Below are 5,601 nucleotides of genomic sequence, written 5' to 3'. Positions count from 1 at the left end.
CCTGCCAACCCTCTGACCCCACCATCCACCCTCCCTGGCCCCCTCTCCCTACAGATGCCCATAGACACCACAGACCCCCACAATTGCCCACCAACCCCCGCAGACCCCAACGAACCTTTACAGACCCCACAGACACCCATGAACTCCCACAGACCCCTATGATGCCCACGGACCGGCACAGACCCCCATGGACACCCACAAATTCTTACAGACCCCCATGGATCCCAAGTACGTCCACGGACTCCTACACATTCATAAGGGCCACCACAGATCCCTATGAATGCCTACGGACGCCCACGGACCCCTAGAGATCCCCACAGATCCACCAAACCCCCACAAAAGTCCACAGACCCCCACGAGTCCCTAAGGACCCCTACGGATGCCCACAGAATCCCACAGACCCCAACGACACCTTACAGACCCCCACAGACCCCTACGAATTCATACAGACTCCATGGACCCCACGGACCCCTACAAACCCCCACAGAGCCCTATGAACCCCCACAGAGCCCTACTGACCCTACGAAACCCCACAAACCCCTACAGACCCCGACAATACCGTAAAGACTCTATGATTCCCTACAGACCCCAACGATACATTAAAGACCCCTATGATTCCCTACAGACCTCTACAGAACCCTATGGACCCCTGTTTTCTCCCACGAACCCCTACAGTCCCCTCCAAACCCCTACAAATCCCAACAGATGCCTATGAACCCCTACAGACCGCTACAATACCATAAAGACCCCTATGATTTCCTACAGACTTCTACAGACCCCTACGAAACCCCACGAACCCCTACAGACCCCATACAGAACCCTGCAGACCCCTACCGACCCCACGTGCCCCTACAAATCCCTACAGACCCCAACAGACCCAGCCACTAGAGCTTTTGCATTTTTAAGACAATCCTGCCTTTTTTTGACCCACTGGCAGCTTCAGTTTCACTAGGGCCACTTGCCCAGATACACACAAGTGACAGCCCCAGATGCCTACCTACCTTTTCTCAAGCCTACACAGAGCCAAGGCTTCCTCACCCTATACATCCCAAGTTGAATGTTGTTGTTAAAAGGTAGAACAATCCAGCTGTCCTTGTAAACTGCCTTCTTGCAAAAAAAGAAATTATTTTTTTCCAGGCTGTTTCTCTCAACAGCCAAGAACTTTTCAAACTGCTGTCGCATCACCAAACTTGCTCCCAGCTTTTGACTGCCCTGGGATTTACCAGGCACACACTTTGTTCTGTCCCCCAACAGCCAAAGCAGGGCAGCTCCCAGAGCAAAACACAGCCCCACGGGTGCCCACACACACCCTGCTGTTTGATGGGGAGCCCCTGAGCACCCCCACAAGCACAGCCACAGGCCCAACGGCAGCTTCACCCGCACCCATTTCAGGGGATGTGACTTCTGGAGCTGCAAGCTGAACACCTCATCTTGACACCATCAGAACTGATCCACAACAAGAGCTCCACAAAAACCCAGTAACACTAATTGCAAACCCACAACAGCCATTTCAGAGATAGCTAGACCAGGAACAAGGGAGAAAAATAAAACACCTTCACCTGCTGCACAGGAAAGCAGCAGCAGGAGAAAAGGGTCAGCGTTCACAGCCCTTACAGAAGACAGGCATTCTCCTTCCGTTCCTAAACCCATCTGTCAGGTCTAAATATCACAGTCCTACTGCGTCCAGACCTAGAGCAGTGAACAACAGCCCTGCCGCCAGACATTTATGGAGCAGGACACATAGATAGAGGGACAGGTTGTAACATACACAACCCTGAACTTTTTATCAAAAATAGCCACTTGGAACACACTGCCAAACAACATTTAGCAATTAAACTTCGATGTGTTTAACACACACGATTTTTTGGAAACTTGTGATTTGCTTTCTGCTATTGTTGTTGTTATTCTTTCACAAATTCTACCTGTAGGCAAGTTGCTCACTACTGCTTCAAGCATTTACCTTCTTGCTACTATCAGCACATTTCCACAGGCAAGTCACTTAACTACTCTGCTAAAATGATCCAAATGAAAGTTACAGCCATGAAAGAGGAGTGAAAAAGAAAAGGGGAGGTCAGACAGCAAAAGAGCTCTGCGGGCTGCCACTGCAGTCAACCTCACACCCTGTTTTGGAAACCACCCACCCACACAAAACAAAGAAAGAGACAAAAACCCCAGCACCTGGCCTCTTTTTTTGTCTTCAGGAGCTCATCCCTGTCTCAGCACACTGCCTTGTCAGAGCAGGAAGTGCAGATGATCTGTATCCCAAGAACACCTGCACAGGATTAACACGTATCCAGAAGTAGTCCCCATCTCTAAGGGCATGTTGCTTTTGTGCTTTTAATAATCGTAACTCGATGGTAGTCACTGGCACGTCTGGGAGGAAACTCATTCACTTTTCAACGTAGCCGCTCCTTGGGGAAAAAAACGTGTTAGAGACTGAAAAAAAAATTATGATTCAGACCTCACACCTGCAAGGGAGCTCTGGGGGCATTAACAAAAGCAAAGACCAATAGCAGCAACACTAAGTGAAATTTGGCTTCTTGCTCTGATCATGTCCTTAAGAGACCCTCCGACTCTACACCTCAGTCCTAAGAAGGACTAGTCTTTTCCTGGAATGACAAACTTTTTTTACTTAAAGGTCATGGACTGAGCCATAGAAAAACATGCCATCGCTACTCAAAAAAAAAAAAAAAAGAGAATATAAATCAAGTGACGCATCCATTTCCATCATGTTTCATTCACTACATTTCCACCAGCATATAGGTGCTCAAAAATCAACTACACTGACACCACATACTAATAAAAATAAAGTTACAAGTCAAAAATAAGAGACTGCTTCCAAGTTGCCTGCAAAAAATAGTAAGAACAAAGATGTGCCATCGCTACTCAAAAAAAAAAAAAAAAGAGAATATAAATCAAGTGACGCATCCATTTCCATCATGTTTCATTCACTACATTTCCACCAGCATATAGGTGCTCAAAAATCAACTACACTGACACCACATACTAATAAAAATAAAGTTACAAGTCAAAAATAAGAGACTGCTTCCAAGTTGCCTGCAAAAAATAGTAAGAACAAAGATAAGAGAAACACTTGAGCCCAAAGAAGGTAATGGGCAAGTCTCAATTGAGCCAAGGTGAAAGTTTGTTCTCTTACCCCAAAGGGAGACATTTCTAACTACTGAGGGCCTAATTCGGGCAGGAGGCACTCTCCGTTAACTGCAGTTCTTCATTAGCTTTTCCCCACTGGCAGCAAATTTGCCTTTTCCACGACATGGACGTGGAGCATCTGTAGCATCCCTGAACTGGCAAACGTTTCTCCCACTCCCCCAGCCCCATGTGTTCTGTTACCTGAGCAGCAAGCAGAATCAGCCCTGCAGGACTTCCTTCCCGCCCCGCAGAAGGTGACCCTGGGAAAAGAAGAGGAGAGAAATGACCCCGTTTGTCATACCCAGCCAACAGGGACAAGTCGAGGAACCCTCACCCCACCTCAGCCCTTGGGAGCAGGGCCAGGACAGACCCTCCACGCACAGAGGCCACCTGGCATAGATCTCATCCCTGAGGGAAGGGATCGGGCTGCCTGCTGGCAGAAGAATGGCTTGTTTCCCTGCTGCTTGAAGCTCCACACTCAGGACCAGCCACTGCCGAGCAGCCCACCCAGCTGTTCTTCAGCCCTGCAGGGAGCATGGCCCAGGTGGATGTCAGATGCTCCAGCCAACAGACTCCCCAGCTAATTGCAGCTCCCGCTTATTACCACTGGCAGCAGTCTTGCCTCTGGGTAATACACACTCCAGGCAGTGAGCGCTCCCGTCTCTGCAGCTCCTGCTTGCCACAGCTCTGGCTAATCCAAGCCCCCACTCTGCACTGAAGAACCAGTCGATTTCAGCTCCTTCTCACTACAAACTGTTTGCAACAGTCTGGGCTTTTGTCCAGGGCATCAACTGATTGCCGTCAGATCTTGAATATTACAATTAAACATCACAACTGTACATCATAGAAATATTAACTAGTTTGTATGACTAAATTACTTAATAACTAGCCTAAGCGGTGCGCAGAGAAGAGCTAGACTCGAAGAGGGCGTGCGGGATCCGAAAAGCACCTTTTCCCCCCACAGACCACCTCAGACATCGAGTTCAGGCCGGTGTGTGCTGGCCTCCCGAACTTCAGAGTCCAATGTGACCAGACCCTCCCGCTCCAGGGAGCCTCCCCGCACCATCCCTGCCCCTGCTTTCCCCCGCAGCCCCCAACGCCCTCCTGCCCCCCCCGCAAAACCAGCCAAAATGGCTTCTGCTCATGGCCCCCAAAACAGATCATTTAGTGCCCCTTTCTGAGCCCCAAAACTCAACTGCTGAGCCTCTGCTCAAGTCCCCAAAACGCCGGACTCGACCCCCGCTCCTAAGCCTAAAGCCACACAACTGCTTCTGAGCTCCAAAACCAGGTCACACTCTCTGCTTCCTCAGCACCTCTGCAGCTCCTCTGAGCGATGCTGGGGGGCAGGGGAAGAACAGCCACTCCACAGCCCAGCACCACCAGGGCCTCAAGGGCAGTTTTGGGGTGCGCTGGGCAACTGCAGAGGAGCCGGCCCCGCGTCTCTGCCATGCGGCACCAGCACGGGCCAGATACCGCTTTCTTATCGCCGTTCCAGGCTTTATAACTCCGGCATCACCAGCACCGCACCCCAAACCCTCCAGGCCGAAGGCAGCCCGCGGGGAACCGGGCCCAGGCACCCCGCTCCAACCCTACAGTCCCCCATTCAGGCCGTCTGTTCTCCCAGCCCCACGCAGAACCCCCTCGGCCTCTCCCCATCACACCTTTCTGCCTCCTCAGCCCCCGCCGCCCCCCGCCACGTTACCCGTTACCACCCGCTCACCTTGATGCGGTCTAGCTGCCTCACGACGTGCTTGCGACGGGCGCGGCCCAGACCAGCCAAGCATCAGACCCTGCCTTCCCTCTGAAACCACCCACTGCGCGACCGACGCGACCACCATTTTCCCCCGGCCCCCTCCGCTCTCGGATCGCCCCAGGCCGCGCGACCATTAGCCGCCGCCCCGCCCCCCCAGGAAATCCCCTCTCCATTGGCCCGTCGCTGCCGTCAATCGCCACCGGCGCCCCCGTTCTGATTGGCCCACCCTCTTTCCCACCCACCGGAGGGGTTGCCATAGTGAAGACGCACCGGCGCGAGCGCGGGGCCGTTGCCGTGGTGATGCGGCTGTGCGGCCGGACCTGCCGGCGGGCAATTCACCCCAAACCGGCTTTTTCTTCGTAAAAAAATTATAGATTTGTGTGCGACAGCACAAAATAAACCCATGTCCGCCTTCTTCCCCTCTTCCCTTCCGTCCGCTCTCGGGTAACTCCCTGAGGCTGCCGGGACCCGGCTCGCCTCCAGCGCACCGGCAGCCTGCCGCAGCCAGCAGCTTGAGGCTTCCCGCGCCGCTACCCCCTGGGGGCCAGGAGACAGCCCTGCCCCTGCCGACAGGAGTCGCTCGTCTCCCCGCTGGTCCCGGCCCTCCACTGCCGCCGGGATGGCGCCCGGCAACTGCCCGTGCGGGGCTGGCGCTGCAGTAACGCGCTCTGCGCGCCGAGCACCCACCAGCACCGCAC

The 5,601-nt window shown here is 53.3% G+C and overlaps 1 long non-coding RNA gene across 1 annotated transcript; it reads right to left on the bottom strand.

Moving 5' to 3' along the window:
• Nucleotides 1–36: 36 nt before the first annotated feature.
• On the bottom strand, nt 37–5,037 carry LOC106897834. The gene is made up of 3 exons (XR_001413832.1): nt 4,871–5,037; nt 3,352–3,410; nt 37–2,411 (listed from the first exon to the last, which is right to left on the bottom strand). It is a non-coding gene; the product is annotated as an uncharacterized LOC106897834 (long non-coding RNA).
• Nucleotides 5,038–5,601: the final 564 nt, after the last annotated feature.

The sequence above is a fragment of the Calidris pugnax genome, unplaced genomic scaffold (genome assembly GCF_001431845.1).
Source record: "Calidris pugnax isolate Ruff unplaced genomic scaffold, ASM143184v1 scaffold45, whole genome shotgun sequence".
NCBI lineage: Eukaryota > Metazoa > Chordata > Aves > Charadriiformes > Scolopacidae > Calidris > Calidris pugnax.
The sequence above is the reverse complement of the archived record's forward strand: the minus strand, read 5'-3'. Positions and strand labels throughout refer to the sequence as shown.